Raw genomic sequence first — 21,177 nt, 5'->3', positions numbered from 1 at the left:
AAATATTTGGTAAGCCCAGGTGAAATATATTAATCAGTGACAATGCTGAAGATGGAGGGAATCTATATTATAAACTGAGATCTTGGATAAGAAGGCAGAAGTGGGAAAAGGTAAAATGCAGCAAACAGTGATGGAAACAGGACGAAGAGTCACAATGAAACACTTCTTAGTTCACCTAATGTAAAATCAAGGAGGGTTGTTGACTTATTAATAACATGTAGTTAAGCCACAATAATGGAACTATCCATTCAAGAACAACAACTGCTATAGGACAGATAAACCACAGTACTAAACACTTGCAAATTATAAAATAACTAAAATTTTCTGACTACTCTTCTATAATACCAAGACGTTTTAATAACGTGCATGCTCTTGCAGTTATATACGTGGACTTAGAAGTGCACAGCCTCTCAAATCACATCTTCCTCATAGGAAATTCACCAGAATAGCAGTTCAAGAAGTTTCACCTTACTGAGCTGAAGATGCCATTGCAAGGACACCGGGAATACAGACTTCTGTTGCCCTCCATACAGTGAACTATCATCCTGCTTGAGCAACGTGATTCCCTAAGCAAGTTTTAATTATGTAAAGATCCCAATAAATTATTGATTTTTATCCAACACTTGTAAATATCTGTGCAAGAGGTGATATTTCATACTGGAAATCATTAGTGTGAATATATTCAGTGTTAACTACATCAGCCTAGTTCATTCTACTTACTTAGTATAAATCCCCATGGCATTTTCCAACACCTGAAATTTCCATCAAGTCTGAGAGATGATATCTTTGTAAACGTCTTAATACTCTCCTATCTCTCGAGAAAGGGATGTTTGCACATTTTCTGGAAAAGCAAGCAGTATGTCTGGTATTGAAGGGGAGAGGAAATTTCAAAAGACTGTGTTTTTTGTCAGGCAGAAGTGGAAATCAAGGATTTCCAACTCAGAACAGGGAACAGAAGCACAGAAGGACTTCAAGAAGTAATCTCCAAGGAATAGGAAAAAAAAAAAGAAGGCTATGTAGAATTCCATGTCTCACTGAGTAGGCTGAAATCAAGTTTGAAAGCATGACCCTGCCTGAGAGTTATTTAAAAGTCCCTTCCTTTCCTTTCTTCTATTTATTACACTTTGCACTGTTAAATAAAAGATACCCAGAATCCATTTTCTTGTTATTTAAGTTATTAGTGAAATTCTTGCTTGTTTTGGACCACTGCATCAACCTTTCTCAAGATGAGTCTCCTGTAGAGAGTGACAGTCCTATGTCATGCTTATATGAACTACTTGGCTTTAGTCCTACAAATTGGTCTCTTGTCCTCTTTTCTTTAGTGCTGAGACATCTGATTTTGTTGTGAGCTTTGTTTGGGGCTTATTTTTAGCTTTGTTGTAGGAGAATATTTACATGTCTGTAAAAAGAGTTCAGAGTTACTAGTTGTCTAATGGCATGAAAGTCAGTAACAAATGGGACGTAAGCACAGCGCAAAAGCTAAAAGAGGTGCATGTGAGCTAGATTAGATTCAAAAGGAGCACAACCAAAATGGAGTAACACTGTACCTTCATCAAGTTTAAAAGATAATTTTTGACTTAATTATAAGTCTGAGAAGTGCTACATGATCCAAGAGTATTAGACACAATAATAAGCAAAAATAGGAAAATTTTTCTGCTCCTTTTTTTAAAGTATAAGGAATCAATATTAGAATTTAAGAAAAAAAAATCTAAGGCAGATGTCTAAGAAATAGAATTTGTTGTAAAATTCTGTTGAGTTTACCAGAGTTAGGTCATACTGGACTAACATAATATGTTTCTGTGATAAGTAAAATTATTTCTAGCTGCAGCGAATGTGATAGATCACTTCATCCTTCAAGACAGTGAAATATTTGCTACAGTATCACATGTAATTGGAAAAGATAAGAATTAATGGACAGTTTGCAGAGTGATTGATGGCTATCTGATAAGAAGATAGAAACAGGTAATACTGAAAGGAGAAATATAAGCGAAATAACTAGGAAAAATGAACTAGTATTTCCCTTGAATTATCTTGGAATAAGATTCAGATACATGCTAAAGAAATTTGCTTCTGAGACACCCTTATCAATACTTATTAATACAGAATATTAATTTATCACAGATAAAAAAACTTTGCAAACATAAAATTAGATAAAACAATGAAGGTGGTAAAATTGTTGACTAAGAATCTAATAACAAAAATGTCAGATGCAAACCATGACCTTATTATTAGGTAATTACTGAAAAAGAAAGTTGTCTAATTAGGGATTTCATCACAATGTGACAAAACGGTGAATTCAGGAATGAGGAATTAATCTGTAATTATTTTTTTTCCCAACAAAATAGATTAAAAAGACAATTGGGATTGTTACCTCTGTTCAAAGATTTACTGGAACTTTACAGAAAGTACAGAATTTAGTTTTAATCATCCATAGTTCACAAAGAGTCAACTCCAACTTAGCTAGTACAAAGAAAGATTAATAGTATGAAATGGAATTTTGCAATCAGAAAATAAAAATAATGTGGCTTGTTCAGAACGGAAAAACAAATGCTAAGGGAGAATGTGATTGCTGTCTATAATTATATAGAAATACTGTTTGAACTGAAGGACAACTTTGGTAAAAATAAAAATAAATTTTGACAAATAAAAAAAAGCAAAAATAAATATAAGAAAAAAATAAAGCAAAACCACAGATTAAAAAAAAAAAAACAAAAAACAAAACAAACCACAAAAACAACAAAGCAGAACCTTATAAGAAGGTTCTTTTCCATTGAGGAAATTTGGAACTGCCTTTTGAAAGGGCATTTGAGACCTAAAAGTAACCTCCTTTTTTAAATGCAGATCTACAAGTGAATTAAAAATCAAAAAGGTTATATGTCCCAGAAGAAGAACAGTTCTAACTGCCCAAAATCATATTTCAAAACTAAACTATTTTATAATACAAAGTACCTACCATAGTAGAGGGAGATTTAAGCAATACTTCAACACTTGTTTTATGAATAACAATAGAGTGAAATATTAAATAGTATGTATTATCACTGAGATGTCTTATACCATAGGTTTAAGATGGAAGACAGGCTGAGAGAATTTGGGTTGTTAAACCTGGAGAAGAGAAACTCTGGTGAGACCTGCTAGCAGCCTTTTAGTACTTAAAAGGTTGTCTACAAGAAAGCTGGAGAGGGACTTTTAAAAGGGTATTTAGGACAAGGGGAATGGCTTTCAATTGAAAGAGGGCAGGTTTAGAATAGATACTAGGAAGAAATTCCTTACTCTGAAAGTGGTGAGGTACTGAAATGTGTTACCCAGAGATTCGCCACTCCTGGAAGTGTTCAAAGCCAGGTTAGATGGGGTTTTGAGAAACCTGATCTAGTGGAAAGTGTCCCAGCCCATGGCAGGGGGTATTGGAACTAGATCTCTAGATGATTTTAAAGGTCCCTTTCAATCCAAAACATTCTATGATTTTATATATTGCGTGATTGTATGAGATAGTAATATATGTATACATATAGTAATAGGAAAGAATATATGATCATAAATTGTTGCAATATATTTTGTCTCACCTAATTTTAAATGGCTAGTAATATAATATGTTTATATCTTTTGGTACTCTTAGTTTATGTCTAGTCAGTGAAAGTAAGTAGATACTTTTTGAACTGGACTCACCTTATGTCCTGACTTATGCCCATGTAAGATGAGTTTCTCTCCCTAAGGTACTTCAGAGATGTCTCTGGTCATGGTGTTTGCATTCTAGAGTTCTGTATTTGGTCAAATACCTCTAACAGTCAGATCAATCTCACACTTGCTAATTCTATTTCTTCTGTGCATTTTACAGTTGTGCGCAAGTTTTTTTTTTTGTCTCATTGCAGTCAACATGCATTGCTAGACTGGCATGACAGAAGTTGTATCTTTTTTTAAACATCCTTACATGAATTTCCTGTCATGAATTTCCAGTAGTCTGTCTCTTTCAAATGGATTAATTTCGTGGAATTGTAGGTAATGAAAATGTCTCTGCTGAATGACACAAATATTAAAACCAACCCTCTGCACTTCACTAATATCAGCAGGGTCCCCCAGTTTCAATTTTGTTGAACTAATTCATACCACTTCAAATTTTATCACAGCTTGAACTTTCATCCCATAATTAATTACATGAGCAGCATGAGTATGCCCTGGATACTGAAAGATTAAAGCGTGTGTTTCTATGTCTTAGTTCCAACACAGAGCTTTATTTTGCAGTACCAAGATGTGCTGAAACCAATACTTCGATCAAAACACAGAGAATTGAGTTCTGAAATTTTAGTTCAAGGCATTTTCTGTGCAATATTAAAAAATAATTTACCTGTCCTTCTGACTTCTTACAATTTAAAGAGACAGAAATGCAGGAGGCAACAGCTAGAGGCTAGAAAAATTACCCAAGAATATTTTTTAATGGTGCTGAACTTATATTTAAGTAGCTGAAGCACATCCCAGATCTGAGCTAGCAGTTTAGTTGGTTTTATATTGTTAGAAAGTGACAGACACTTCCTTAGAGCAATTCATTCCACCTTAAAGGAGTTTTCTAAGAGAGGGAATGACTTGCAACTTGGAGTACTGTTGTCTCTCCATTGACTCTACTGATAAAGTACAGTAACTTGGAGTAGTCAACTAATTTGTGGATAATTTTAGCTGAAATGTTTGTTAATCAAAAGAGACAAAAGTATGTCTATCAGTGACTAACTATCAAGAAGAAATATCTCTGTAGAGATGTAATATATGTGAGTGTCATCTGGATGCCCTCTACCAGAGAAGGCAGATTTTTGATGTGAGATTGAGAAATTACACTCGTAAAATAATGTGAGAATTCTACCTTTGCTTTGTAAAAAGGAAAGTAATGCAGTTATCGTATTGTGAAAGAAGGTAAATCAGTCCCTGTGTTCCTCAGAACCTGATTTTGTATCTATGTCTTTAAAAATATGTATGAGATTCTGTGGTGAATAAATTAATGACCATGTTCTTTTTATTGTGGAAATACTTTCTAATAAAATTTTTTCCTTAAAATAGATATTCAATTTCCATTAGAGTTTTTAAAACCTAATGAATATCCAAAGAAAGAATCTTCAACAGTTGAAGCAGACTCCAGAGGGAAATCTTATTCATTAATTTTAGTCCTTTTGGGGCCATTCTGATTGTATGAGACATTCAGGTATGTTCTTTCAGAAATGTTTCACCTGTCACCGGTAACACATGGAGGACTAGATCTTATGTCTCTACCTTGGATTTAAACTCTATGGAGTAGTCTTCATGATTTACTTGTTCTGAACCTGCTCTTTTAGATGCCTAATAGGTAAGAAAGGTCTGCATATCCTATTAAATCACCTCAATTTCTTATTAAGTTTCTTCATGGTAGCTAATACTGGGCTAGGTTTTAGATTTGTGAGGGAAATAATTTTGATAACACACTGATGTTTTAGTTATTCCTGAGCAGTGCTTACATATTGCCAAGGCCTTTTCTGCTTCTCACACTGTCCTGTCAGTGAGTAGGCTGGTGGTAGGCAAAAGTTTGGGAAGGGACACATCTGGGACAGTGGACCCCAACTGACAGAAGGGATATTTCATACAATATAATGTCATACTCACCAATAAACACTGGGAAGGTGGAGGTTGTTGGGGGCTGCTATTGCTCGGTCATCAGTTGGTTAGTGGTGAGAAACTGGGTGTTTATGCATAATTTGTTTTTCTTTGGCTTTATTCTCCTCTCTCTTTGAAGTTTTGTTTCAGGTTTTTTTATCCTTACAATTTTTTTTCCTTTTAATTATTAAACTCTATATCAAACCATGAATTTTCTAACTTTTACTCTCTAATTCTCCCCCACATACCTCTGTGGAGGAGTGAATGAGTGGCTGTGCAGTACTTTCTTGTCAGCGAGGTTAAACTACAACATTTTAATGACATTCACAAATAATAATATTTAATACCTGAACTTCTCACTAAATTTTTTAGGCATACTTTAATTTCTGTAGTAGTTGCAGTTTCTTTTTCTCCTCTTTTTCAAATGAAAATATATCAATTTCCCTATTTATTTATACAATTTAACTTTTTAATCTTGATCCTGTGGCTTTCCCTGAGGTAGTAGTGGTGACATTGCTTTGTGTTCCTGAATTATGACTGACCTTTCAGGTTTGTACAATTTTGTGACATTATTCATAACTCTACTTTACTCTCCAGAAAAAATGAGAGAACATTACTGACACAATATCCCTCAAATGGCAAAGAAAAGCTGTATGTTACCTGAAGGTCACTAAAGAGGTATTTCTGTTGGTTCTAACACTTTTGATACACACTAGGGTCATCCATGAAACAGTATAATTAACCATTTTTGCAACATATACAGTATGAATCTCACTAGGCAAGGCACTCCACATATGTGGATTTCAATAGGAATACTAGAATTGTAGGGGATCAAAGCAAGAAAGCAAGTGCACATAGAAAAAAACATTTATGTTCTTGTAATATATAGGGAAACATAATTTTCTTGGATAGAGTTTTGCAAACCCTCATTATTCAGTTACGAGCTACATGACAGTCATAAAATTGAAAGAGAAACTTTCTCATTTTGTTTTAAACTATAATAAATTGATAATTTATAGGTTGATTGAAATGTCATTCACTTCAGCTGAGACCTGAGGATTTATATGAAGTTGAGTAAGAGATCTTGAAACAGACGAACATTCCTTGAGATGGTTTCTTTTCCTTTTAAGGGTGTTTATGTATTCTGTTCCATGATCTACCTTGCATGCTGATAAGCTTTTGATTAATACACTTGAAACACATACATGAGGATAAAAAGCAGATGAGTCCTTACCAGTGTCTCCATATAGTTACAATTATGTGGAAGAAAAGGAAACAGACTCCTAACATTTTTCTATTAAAAATAACCCTGTATTAAAACCTTCTTTGAAAATGTCTAGGTTTTGGGTCCTTGTGCATGACTGCTACTTTTAACATGAAAAGGGATATAGCTGCTCAGATTTATTTCACTCAATGGTGATGCCCTACCAGAAAAATGTGGAAGCATTACATGTGTTGATATTGTAAAACTGTATTTCATTCTTAAGATGACAGACAATCTTCTGCTGTAGTGGGGCAGAAGTGGTTGAGAGTTTCCAGTCAACCATGGATTTTAGGAGGAAAAAGTTCATTTGCCCAACTTGGTTATGCATACTTAAAAATATCTAAGTGTTTCCAGGAAGATGATGAAGTCCCTATACAGCAAATAATCAACCACTTAAATCTTTGTATAAGGAAAGAATGGAGATGAAAGGTATTTTCTTCCTTCCAATTTTCAGATTCTATGTGGTTATAATCACTTTGGATCCCTTTTCAAATTGTAGGTTACCGATTGTTCCACACCTAATAAATTTGGTGGATCATGGCATCACTGATTAATTGTTATCCCCATGAAATTAATGACCAAGTTCAGATACTGGAGATGGCAGTCTTCTGTTATCCTTTAATGAACATTCCAAATACTAGGAATTTTATTATATTTATTTTTCATGCTTCAGTGAAATTTATCCTATTTTGTTCCACCACTTTATAATTTAACAAAACCAAAAATTTTAAAGTAAGAACTGCATTCTGCTTTCACTACTTTGAGCACATTATGAAATAAAAACGTAGCCTAAGAATTGTCATACATTATTGGTAGAATAGGACTATGATTAAATTTAAAAACATATGTAAATTCTAAGCAATTATAACTTTCACATATTACATGCGATATGAAATCGATTTTTTTGAGAGATTTTTATGTCAAGATGCTTATATTTATTATCAAATTGGGATGAAATTAAGCAACACCTTTTTACTCCAAGCCATCCTTTTATTCCTCATTTGTTCGTTCACAACCAGGAGGTTCAGAAACAGGAGGTTGTTGGGGTCTCCAGTGCCATTTGAATAATAATGCCTCCCACTGATCCTGTAAATCATATTTGTCACTTATTAATGCCACAAAAGTGTTGAGAAAACCCCATCCAAAAATTGAAATTGTCTTCTTTGATCTCTTAGGAAGAGAACCTGCTCCAAATACAGTCAAGTGCTCTGAACTTAAAGCAGACTTAAAGGTCTTGCTTGTCAGTAAACTGTTAGCATTAAAATTAATTAACCTTCTGCCTGATGTTCTGTAGAACCATTATCATAATTCTTTAGCACAGGATTATTTCTTTGGTATGAGGGACATCAAAATCAAATTTTAATGTGATACAGTGTTCCTTATTATTTTATCAGGTTGAGCTAAGACATTCCTGAGAACTCTTCTCAGCCTTCACATTTTTATACTAGGTGAGATTGGAAACAAAACATTTTAAAAGCCCTGAGATTGCATCATTGATGTAAGGTTCTAATATCTGTGATCATATGGAAATTCACTGATATGATAGGCAGAGATGATTCAAACAAGACTATTCTTTTTGACACTTTTACTTACTGTCACTGTGACATTCCAATAGCTTAGTCATAACTAAAGGAAAAGAACAGAAGCAAAATATGTGTCACAGGATGCCGACATCTTACTGAGCTTGAGTTGGATTTTACTGTCTTTAAAAACCAAAACGAAACTAACACAAATTCTATGAAAAATGTATGGATATACAAAGCCTTTAATAAAGAAGTCAATTACAGAAAGTACAAGAGAAAGTCTTGTGGGAAAACAAAAGAAAAAAAAACAACCCAACCCAACCAAACAAACAATAAGACCCCAACAACAACAATAAAAAAACCCCAACCCAATCAAAACCAAAAACACACAACCAACGAAATCCAAATCAATCAAAACTCCTAACATTGTAATTTTCTGAAATTCTGAAATACAGTTATATGATGATTTGTCATCATTGACTTCACAATGAAATCAGAGTTTAAATGGGCTGTTGGGAACTTCTGATTTTCTCCTGCACTTTATCTTTCCCACTGAGTCAAAATTATCACATGCCCACCCCTTAACTTTAGAGAGGTAAGGTCTATGGTACAGGCACTGTACATGCCCTGCTCTGCTGAATGCCTCCCACTCCTGTGCCTTATGAGTCTGGGATGGGTATCCTCATTGCTAAGTGCCAAAGGCACTGGAGAATTTCACTGAGGGTTGTACAGCTCTGGTGCAGATGAACTACAATTTTTTCTCCATAGGGGGCATTTCTGCTTCACATTTTCCTTGTTAGTCCTGTAAATATAGTTGCTGCTGGTGCAGGCCATGGGCTTCGTGCTGAGTTTGCAGGGTGTCAGAGCAAAGACTTGTAAGGGTTTTTCTGAACTTGACCTGCTAGGAATATTTTTTTCACTTGGTTTATCCGTAACAGTGTTTTTTTCTAATGACCAGGTGTCTATGTCTGATTATTTTCGTTTATATTTATATAGCATCACCATAATTTTCACAATTGAAAGGAGTATTTGTGTAGAATGAGAATGAAATATTTGTAATTCTAACATACTGAAGTAGTAGTATATAGACATATAGAAAAGTAGGGATGAAAGATGCAGTGTGCATTTGCAGGGCACAAGAGAGGGTACAGAGACTGGCACTGAAAGTCCTAAAGCTATAAAAACACGTCACTAATGGTCAGTGAACTGCAGACTTTGGAAATGAACAATATTAAGTTTCGGGTTAACAGGGAAAGCAAAATACAGGTATCTTACATATAAACCAGACAAATATATGATACAGTCAGGCATAATGTGAAGTTTCACACCAATGAAGAAAAAGCAAACAGTAAAACATGTTAAAAATTATATAATATTTCCAAGTACATCTTACAGTGAGGAGGAAGATCACATTACTACCAACCTCATATTACTCAGTATGTTCATGCCTCACCTTTCCCGTACTGAATGCATATTAGGATTCCAATAAGCAATGGAAGCATGGACACAAAAACAGAAATTGGGTAGATACTAAAAAGCATGTAGATACCACATTTAACTGTACTGTTAATGATGAGATTTCTTGTTTGTTTGTTTCAATATTCTTTGCTTTTTTTATTCCTTTTTCTATACTAATTAGATTTTGACTAATAATGTCTTTGAAAACTTATCAGTGAAAGAAATGGGATTTTTTTCTTCTCTGTCTTTTCTTATCGTGCCTTATGATGTTTTTATGCTGCTTAATCACCGTCAAAAGGGAAGAGAGACTCTTCTGTTTCCAATAGTTTGTTACTAATTTTACCAGCTACCAACTCCAGCTTGTTCAGTGGTATACCCTGCCCATTTAGAGTCCCATGTTCTTATCTTGTTCTTTGTTATTCACCTTGCAAGTTCTGTTGCTTTTCTCATACTTTTCCATGCTATGGAAGTACAACTACAAAAGTCTTTGATCTTTGGTGGTTACATTGCTCACATACTTACCTAAAATGCTCATATGTTGTACGTCGTTATGTCATTACAACATTACAAAATTTTTTTACACTGCTATCAGTTACACTGGTTTAGTATATCTACTTATTTTTACATTCAAGGTATGCCAGTTGTGTAAGAGTTAAGGATTCTGCTTTGGTTACAGCTGAAAAATACTTATTCATAAAACCAAACCATCAAACAGAAAAGTCCTGTATTTCTCATAATGTATATCTCAGTTTTCTTGAAGAGAATGTCGTGGGTTTTTTGTTTGTTTCTTTGTGGTTTTTTTTCTTTCTCTCCCTTATTTTCTTCCTGTTACAAAGTCCATTTGATCAAACAAATTCTTGTTGAGCTGTTTTACAGAAAAAAAAAAGATATCTCTGGGAAAATACATTTTACTCTGTTGTGATATGTAGAATTGTAGATATGTGGATTTGGAAATGTCCCTCAATTGCCTCAAGCAGTCTTCAATGAAAAAGTTATTGAATTTTGCAGCAGTACCTATGATGTAGATGTGATTGATGAGAAGCAGATGTAAAAAGCTTAATGTAAGTCTGTTTGATAAATGGGATCTCATTTCTTTCTCACCTGCTGAAATGTACAGAATTCATTTTTTTCCCCTTAGTTTTATGATATATACTCAATCCCTTCTTAAATAGGAATATTTCACATGCTTCTTTAGTGATCAACCATAATGGTAAAAATTCTGATTCATTTTGAACTTGTTTACAGAAAAACTTCCTTTTTTTTTAACATATATATACTGAATTTTTGGAGGGAATTCAATTCAAATTTTTTGCTTAATGCATTTTTCTAAGTTTTCTATCTGGAACCATAAATCTGCAAATTGTCAAAGACAGATGAAATTTATTGGACCCATCCACTGCCTAAATTGGACTTAGCTGTAAAAAGAACAGCTTGTATTTGAACAAGACGTTGTAGCAAATAATGGGAAATTTTTATGATTCAGATCCCAGTTCTTACCGTTTATATCCATACCCTCTTTCTTCAGCAAGGAAAGTAGTCTGAACCAAACCTGTAACTGCTATATACCTCTCAACAACGTTCTGTTGACTGATCCACATGGATAGAAAACTCAGATGCACAAATGACTCAAAAAGCATCATAGTCTGATTGTTCATAAACAGAAATGTTCATTGATTCATTAGTGTTTAAATAAGAATTTATGCAAGAGGGAAGTCGTTCTGTATATGACTAAAGACAAGTTACTAAAGAGACAAAAAACTAACCTCCTCAATTGACAAACAGTCTGAAAGTCTGCTCCTTGTTAAATTCTGTAGCTGAGGAGAGAGAGAGTAGACTGTTTACATGCTTACTTTAAAGTGCTACAAAGACCTCTACATAGAAAAGACATTTACTACAACCCTTTCATATGCCTAAACTCTGACTGTAGTCTTCTAGTCTTCTAGTCTTCTAGATTAATCCTACGAATTTCTTATTTGTCAAGTTCATTTTAGATGACAAATCCATAAATGCTTTGCGTGAAAATAATATTCTTACATGATGAACATGACAGAAGTATAAATATACCAAGTTTAGGCATGAAACTTCATAGTTTCATTCGTACACACTCTGACAATGTTAAATTTCACCATGGAACTAGGATTTTGCTATTACTAATAAAAACCATCAGGTATTATATGATATACTGGGACTTGGAGCTCAGTTTTAGCAACTATAGTTGTAATAGTGGTTGTTACAATTACCTGACCTATTGTAGCTTCAGCTTGCTGAACAACAAACATAGTAACAGTCTGACAAAACTAGGTGGCCCCTTGTGCAAAAAGCAATTGACCTTTGTGTCAAATAAGGCTGGAGAAGGCAGTTGTGCAAATTCCAGACATCAACTGGTAAACAAGGGAAGTCTGTGATAAGAAGGAAAATGTCTTGCCACAACTCCCCACCCCTTTTTTTCTTTACAAAGACTGGGAAGTGTCAGCCTCAGATACAAGGTTCACTGAAGGGGTATGCATAATACCTAAGAAAAATGTACACTGCTTAACAGTTCTGTCTGTAATATTGTATTTTAAGTAGAATTAGATAATTTGAAATATTAGACTTTTGAAACTGCAACTGGACTAACAATAAATACTTTGCTTTGCAAATACAGTAAGTTTAATTTGTCTTGTAACAAGATTTTGAGTGTGACGGTACTTAGAGGTGAGATGAGTAGGAACTTACTTCAGTTTCCACCTTAACCATTAATGTCATCGGAGATGCCAAAGGAGTTAAGACATCAATATATGACCGAGAATTATGACAGTAGAAGCAAGACACTGGGATGGATATTGCACTATAGTAGAAAGAGGGATGGACAATACTTCTAGACAAATGAATCAAAATATTTTGTGAAAGTGTGTATCCTATTGCCTATTCCTACAGTTTTTGACACATAAAAAGAGGTAAATTCCTGGTTCACTGCCTATCTCAGTCAGGGTCTCTTGATCCGTGTGTCAGGAAATTCTGGGGTCCCAGGAACTTTCTTTTTCTGACATATTTTAGGAACAATTTAGAAACACATTTCTCCGAAGGAATTTAGGATATGCATCTTGTATGAAATAAAATGTCTTTGAGTAAAACATTTAAAATTTATTTATAGAATTTACATTATTTTGCCTATCTTCAAGTAGCAGTACTCTGTGTGTAGGCAGGTTCTCACTACATGTCTTGACAGTTGTAGATTGCCTCCTGAATTGCCTAGCTTACTATATGTCCAAGGTCGGAAGGCTACACAGTGGCACCTATAAACTAGATTCTGCATTCCGAAATACCAAGTAGTCCAACTCCATTTATTATGATTAACCACTCAAAATGGCGATGCCCTTATTTCAGGTAAGCACTTGTAAGTCTCCTTATTTAAAATTCAAGGAGGCAGTGCTAATACTTTCTGAAAACTTGGAGAATCCTGAAGTAGTTTGCCATATCCAAAGTAGTTACATATAGCAATATAGAGTCATAGCATCATATAATCATAGGATCATAGAATTGTTTAAGTTGGAATAAATTTTTAAGATAACTGAATTAAACTGTTAAACTAGCACTGCAAAATCCATCACTAAACCTTGTTCCTAAGTACATCTACATATTTTTTAAATAATTCCATATATTGTGACCCAACCACTTCCTTAGTCAGCCTGTTTCAATGTTTGGCAACCCTTTCTGTGAAGAAATTTTTCCTGTTATCCAATCTAAACCTCCCCTAGTGCAACTTGAGCCCATTTCCTCGTCTTGTCACCTATTACTTGGAAGAACAGACAACATCCACAGCATCCTTTGAGGCAGCTGAAGAGAGTGATAGGGTCTCCTCTCAGTCTCCTTTTCTCTAGTCTGAACAACCCCAGCTCACTCAGTCTTGCCTTGCAAGCATTTTTGTGTAAAATTTTATCTGTTTGAGAATGGCAATATATTACAGCAAACCACATGCTATTTCCCTTGACCTAAATACATTTTCCTTATTAAAATTAATAAATCATGTAACAAGTCTTAAACAAAAGAAAATAATTTTCAAAGAAAGAAATAATAGCTGTATGAGGACAGCACCTGATTACGATTGAAGATTGATTGCTACGAATAAGTTTGTTTCAGGCATTTGGAACATGTTACAATTGTTATGACTCCAGATAAGTGTATTGCAAGGCACTAGTGGGATCCATATCAAATATTGGCAACTGAGTTCATTTCTGTCAGCTTCTGTTCTACGCAGAGCACACTGTATAGAGTTAAGTCAAGTGTATTTTGTTTGCATGTTTGGTTTTGCAACGTTTAAATTATCCTTACTACATAGATAGAGGGTCTGGCATAAAGTCTGAGAAGAACAGGTAAACAGTGCCTGATACAGAATAAAACCTACTCCTGCAGAGTTTCCTTGTCAAAATTTGAGCAGACCTCAATCAGCACAGTGAGTGCTAAATCTGAGCATTGCATCGGGTGGCCTTGTACACAGATACTTTTGCATAGACATTTCTTCTTTGAAAATGAAGATGATACCTGAGTCTTTTTGTACTGCACAATTAATTAAGCTTCAGAAGGAGTTATGGTTTACTGATGCAGATTTGCTAAAAACTGTACCTTTCCATTTGGTACGACCCTAACAGTTTACCTTGTATGTGATCAACTATGTCACCTTTAGTCCTTTAGCAAAGTGAGAGCAAAATTGGGTACTGGTTTGGTGCTACACCTAACTAACTTCTCAGGTCTATTCTTTTCAAGACCTATCTAGATCTCTTCTACAATTCTATCATAGACAAATGCTGTAAAAACAACAAAGTTAGCTATCACTGTCTCAGAAGGAAAAATGCAGGACTTCGCTGGGATGAGATTTTTAAAACATCAGAGAAATGCCAATACAATAAATTATGCACATTTTGACTAAACATTGACATGTGCTGTAAAAGACAACTGGATTTTTGAAACCCCTTATTATCATGCGTTTTGCAAGTTGAAATGTTAAAATTCCATGGAAAATTGGAGATGTTGATTAGACAGAGTGATTAAATGGAAGTTGACAAGATCATGTATCATGTTAATGGTTTCTCTGTAACTAAGGTTATGTAAAAGGTGATACATTTTACTTTATATTCATCATTAATTTTTTGAAGAACCCACACTGACATTGGTTTGAATGTAATTGAGTTGATAAAGTAAATGAATGGGTTTTTAGATCAGTTATAGAATAACTACTTATTCTATTTTCTTAAATTCTACTCAATATTTCTTCTCTTTTCTCCTGCTGGAGTGTAATTTTAAAGCTCAATATTTACAAGAAGTCAAAATGTCTCTATTTGGAAAAATGAGCTGATTGCTGAGGCAAGTGGCTGCTGTGTGAGCACAATGAGCAGAGGAGTGCTCTAGTGTAGTGCATGTGGGTGTTCCACATTCCAAGAGAACCTCAGGAGAGTTACTGTGAGCCCTCAGCTTGTGAGACAACGACTGATGGGACCAGGGCAGGGCCATGTCTAAGGGTGACCAATCCTTCCTCCTCCAATAAAGGAAGCCCTTAGGGAGTCTTCAGGAAGAAACCAGTACCACTATCAACAGAGTGTGCAAACAGAGTGTGACACAGCAGCAAGGAGATGGCATGGCAGTTTGCACGGCAGCTGACATGGAAGGGCACTGAAACCCTGACAACTTAACCTGGGAGCAATGGTATCGGCCTGGCAGGGAAGCCAAGAGTCCTAGAGAGATAGACTACTGGAATCACAGCCCATCTTCCCTGGGACAGGCTCAACAGACAGACAGGATGAATGATTCAGATGTTTCCTTATCCCATCTACACCTGACTGAAAGCAATGACTCAAGGCACAGAGTGTAATGGCGACGAATTCCTGCACGGCACAGCAGGTGCTTCTCCCTTATGACTGCCCCACCTTCCCTAGGCAGAAGACTCTATGAGTGGAACCAAACAGTGATGAGCACAATGGTTCATCTAGATAGAAGTTTCTCCAAGGTTAAGTCCATCTATGCCCTGAGTCAAAACTCCTTTCATAAAGGAAAAAAAGAGATGGATCATTGCCATAGAAGACTTTCTCCTGAGGGGAACAGAAGGCCCAATATGCAGACCAAACCCATTTTTTGGGGGAGTCTGCTCCCTCCCTGGGACCTGGATTAAAGATGTGAAGAGAAAGCTTCCTACCCTGATACAGCCCTCAGAGCACTGTCCATTACTGTTTTTTCAGGTAGGAAGCAATGAAGTTGCAACAAGTCCAGGGTCACCAAGAAAGACGTCAGGGCCTTTGGATGACTGGTTAAGGGATAGGAGAGCGAGTAATGTTCTCCTCTATCCTTCCAGTTGCAGGCAATGATGAGGGAAGAAACAGGAAGACCCAGTAGATTAATAGCTTGGTCTAATTTTAGGGTTCTTGGTCACAGGTTACAGGTCAATTGACATGACACGAGGCTTGCTCATGACAAATGGGGTACACCTATTCAAAAAGGTGGAAAAAGATCTTTTCACGGGAGTTAGGAGATATCATTGAAGGAACTTAAAATTAGATTTGAAGGGCATAAAACCAGACTTGCCAGAGATAAGTCTGAGGCAGCACACCAATGTTTGAGGGATGATGTGCTAGCGCAGACCTTTGGTCTGCTGTCTCAGTGGAGGAGGTAGGGGATAGAGATCTTTGTAGTAGCAAAGACACAAGGATTAGTTATGTGATAGAAACCATGAAAACACCTGAGAATGGTGTTGTAGGAATTAGAGCTTCTGCCCCACTACAAAGGGTGGTAGGAAGAATAGTCCAACTGAAGTAAATCTACACCAATATTTGCATCATGGGCAACAAATAGGAGGAGCTGGAAGCCATTGTGCAGCGGGAAAAGTACAATATAGTTGCCCTCACGGAAATACAGTTGGATGCCTTACACATCTGGAGTGCTGTGATGGATGGCTATAAACTCTTCAGAAGGGATAGGCAAAGAAGGAGAGGGAGTGGGATAATCGTGAATGTTAGGGAGTGTTTTTGACTGTCTAAAGCTTGATGATGGTGACAATAGGGTTGAAGGATTTGGGGTAAGGATCAGAAGGAAGGTCAACAATGCAGATGTCACAGTGGGAGTTTGCTTGTAGAGGTTTTACAAAGGGATCTGGACAGGCTGGATACTGTGTTTGGTTTTGGTCCCCTCACTACAAGAAGGGAAAAGGAGTTCTCATTACACACTGCTATTTTGCTCTGAGTCATAATTGCAAAACCTTTTCCCTTATTTTTCTGTTTGTTTATCTGCTTGTTTTTGCTCTTTGGCTTGTGTTCTGCTGCATTAGTGATTTTTACATTGAAATTGGAAACATACTAGAACTAGCACAGTTAAATATTGAAAATGTACAGTAGAAACTGGAGGAATGAAAGGGATGTGAAGGGACTATCTCTTTTCAGCTACTTGGAATACATTTTGAGATAGATGATGCTAGCTGTCTTTAATTTTATTTTCTTTTATCATTATGATTGCTTATATTTTATATTCTGACAGAGAAGAGTCACAATAAAAAAGTTACAGTGAAGAAAATTAAAGCAAAAGTTATTTATTTAACTTCTCCAGAATTTAAATTATTTCTGTGTTTTATCTCACTATGTGTGTACAGAGCAAACTTACACCACTAAAAGTTCAAAGCTCATGGTTTTGAGGTTGTACTTTGCATGTTGAATGCAGTCCTGGTTAAAAATATTCATATATGACAGGTTTACCTGTAAAAACATATAAAATGACACTTAATACTTCTATAAAATAGAGTGTAACCTAGCTCGAATATGCACATGGAAAGTCTTTTTAAAGTTAGTCTTTAAATGACTTCAGAATCCCTTACTACTATTTTACTCTTTGGTAAAACCAAAGGAACACCTATTGTAAGATTATAAAGCACATTAGAAAGCTGAGTTAAAACGTGTGCTTGTTATGACGTCTTTGTCATCCTCTCTTTGCAGAGAAGGAGACTTTTGTTTGCTACTGATGTCAGTGGTGACTGGACTAGACATTTAGACCCACACAGTCAGATCAGTACACGGAATTAAGCATTCACACTTTGTTACTGTATTGTCGTTTCTGCTTAATAGCATTTTATGTGAAGTCAAACTTTGATGCTTCTTAAATTAATGTACTTGTCAGAATATTTTTTATTGGCAAGGTTTTCAATGTCTATAATAGATTTGACATGGTTCATAAGAACTGATAGTATATTGAGGGTCATCTTACTCTTTTTCTTTCATTAATTCTGCCCATATACAGTTCGCTCCCATTGTATTAACAATACAACCATTCTTTGGTACAGGCAGAGCAGTATGTTAATATACTGCTTATGTTAGTAAGTATGTTAAGTATATTAACATACTTAAAAAGTATGTTAAGTACTGCCCAAACAAGTATAGAAATAGAGGATGTAAAATTTAAAATCTAAAAAGCCTCTGAAATAATGTGCTTTTAGGTAGCAATTAACCATACATCATGTGTCAAGAACTAGTTTTCTTAAGACACAATTTTCCTTTGGTAGCTAAAAGTAAGGAAAGGTTTCTTAGGATGATAAATCACTTACAAAATTTGAGAATGAGAGCTGTGTCTTATGCCCCCATCACGACCTTTATTTAGAATTTAACATTAATGTAATGTAAACTAAAGAAAAATAAAACAAAAAATTTCCTCCTCAAACACCTTCCTCAAACTATGCAGAGCTGAATTACTTCCTGATACAGAGAATAAACACCTTATTCTAAAGAATTCTCAGTGCATTACTTTGGTTTTTTATCCAAAAGAGTCTGTCCAGATCTTCAAATCATCATGTAATTTTTCAGTATACAAAGACATTAAAATTGGTAGGAGAGATCATAGGCAGTACAGCTGTAAACAGTTGTTATTTCAATATACTTGCAGAAGAAATTCCAAATAGTGTATTATTATGTGGATATAAATATGAAAATGGGGTTAAAATAAAGACTGATTTTTCTTTCCAAAACTCAGAACATTCAGTTTTTTTCAACTATATATAAAGTGTTTCATGGAAGGAGGTTTGTAAATTGCTGAGTTCATTACTATGTAAGGAGGTGAATTCAAAATGCTGGTGGCATACGTATACCCCCTTGTATTTGGAAGCATTACCTGAATTAAACCAACTTTAATCCAATTTATCATAATATAGAGGAGAATTTGTTTATGACTAAATCATACATAGTCATGTAGTTTTGCTCTTTTTATTAGTACCTTCATATTAATTTTACAGATTTATGAGACTTGAGTTCAAATGGCTAATGAGAGAATATAAACAGCATTATGAAAATGGAAGGATACTATGATGTTCATTAAAATGTATGAAAGGTTTGCGTATCTTACCATTTTTCATACAGAGATCTCAGTCAAAAAAAAACCTCTCAACAAACAAACCCAACTAAAAATCTGTCCACATCTCAGCCTTCAGAACAGATTTCTCTAGAGACAATTATCTCACATATTTTGCAAACTGACTTCTGAGAAGCAAGCAGCATTAAAGCTTAAATTGTTCCAAGGAGTTTTAGAGGATAAGAATATAGAGCTGAAAGAAATTATTAGCTTCTGCTCTTGCATAAAATGTGTCATTTAGAACTGTTTGCAACTGTTTGAAACTGTTCCTCATCTCAAGAAGACAATAGAAGCTGTCACAAAAACTAAAAGCTTCATTATGTACCTTGCAGTATTTATAGTTTTCTAGAGCTTTGAGGTGGATTGCCACCATCTTTTTCTTAATGTAAACACCCAAAAGCTAGTAAAGAGACTTTCCAAGGTGTTCTGTGTTCTGGAAAGTTTTTCTTATGATCATTCTTCACTGCTTTTAAGGCTTCAGTTTTCCTCCTTCCTTTCAGAGATCTCTCTGGACAGTTGCTCAAATCAACAAAATGAACAGGTTTTCTCACTTGTATCTGCTCAAGTTCTTCTATAAGAACATAATTTATAAACGTGTATATGTGTGTATATGTGTATGTGTGTGTGTTTTAACTAGAGAGGGAAAATCCACAATGAAGCAGTTTTGCAACTTATAGAAGTTTCAGAAGAACATGAGAAAATTGACCCCACGTTTCACATGTTACAAAGAAAGAAAAATTAGCTGATGAAATTCTGATTTTCTCACTGAAAAATCAGTACTACTGAAAACATTGATGTATCCTCACAAGACTGCAGAGTAGATTTTGAATTCTTCTGAACAAGAAGAGAAAAAATTTTAGATAAAAGGCTATAATAGTAAAATAAGTGTGAGAAGGTTTAGAAGAGATTCAATTCCAAATTTTAGAGGTGTCAGCAGAGTCTACCTTTCAGATTACCAATTCCTCTTGTTTTCGAGAATTGTGAAGAAAAAACCACTATGTTCTCTGTTTTAGAATATCACATGTATTACACAATTAAGAATAAATGTTACAGTAGTCACAACTTCAATTCTAGTATGGTACTGTCTGTGTATGCATTCTAGAGAACTTTCTTTAATGTCTTTTCATCATAATAATTAAAATTTTAACAAATTACCTTCCTGCCAGAAGGAAGGAAGAACATATGACCAGAGCCCATAAAATGCATTTTTTTGTCTTTGATGTCCCAAACTCAAGTCCTGAGTAGTTGCCATCAGGATTTACTTGTTAGATCTAGTAGATAGAACAACCACTTGTCTATAAGGAACGGATAAAGACCTATGAAGATGATAATTTCTAGGCAATATCTTAGAACTTTCTGTGATTGTTCCTCTAAATATGTGAAACATAGCTAAATAAGTGTTATTTTAGTTGATCATGGAGTCTCCGTCTTTGAAGGTACTCAGCACTTGAACAGACACAATTCTGAGCAACCTGCTTTAACTGAACTGAAGTTGGATCAGAGGATCTAAGAGCCCTCTTTCCACTCCACCATTCTCTGATTCTATGATTTTGTATTTACCTGAGTAATTGTTTCCCAGTTAAAGAAATCAATGCAATTGAAAAACTTATGAACTGAAAATTTGGACCACATGGGACTGGTAAAAAGTGTTCATTCTTCATTTTTAAACCTCCAAACTTGTCAACAATTTATTCCCTAATGGTTATACTTTAGTGGACTTCTACATCTGACTTTGCAATGAATATAAATATAAAATCAGAATAGGTTTGCAAAAAGAGGTTCTATTTGTTGAGATCTGAATCAGAGGCATTAATTATTTCTATCCAAATCTTTCAGGAACTGCAATGTAATAGTTCATTGAATAACCTTAGACTACTTTTAGGGCTTTTTTGGGGTTGTTGTTTTAGTGTAAATTTGTGTGTGTGTATGTAGATGTGTTACACATCTACATACACACACACAAATTTATTAGTT

This window comes from Corapipo altera, unplaced genomic scaffold, assembly GCF_003945725.1.
Source record: "Corapipo altera isolate COAL_440 unplaced genomic scaffold, ASM394572v1 0, whole genome shotgun sequence".
Classification (NCBI taxonomy): Eukaryota; Metazoa; Chordata; class Aves; order Passeriformes; family Pipridae; genus Corapipo; species Corapipo altera.
Note: the sequence above shows the minus strand (reverse complement) of the source record.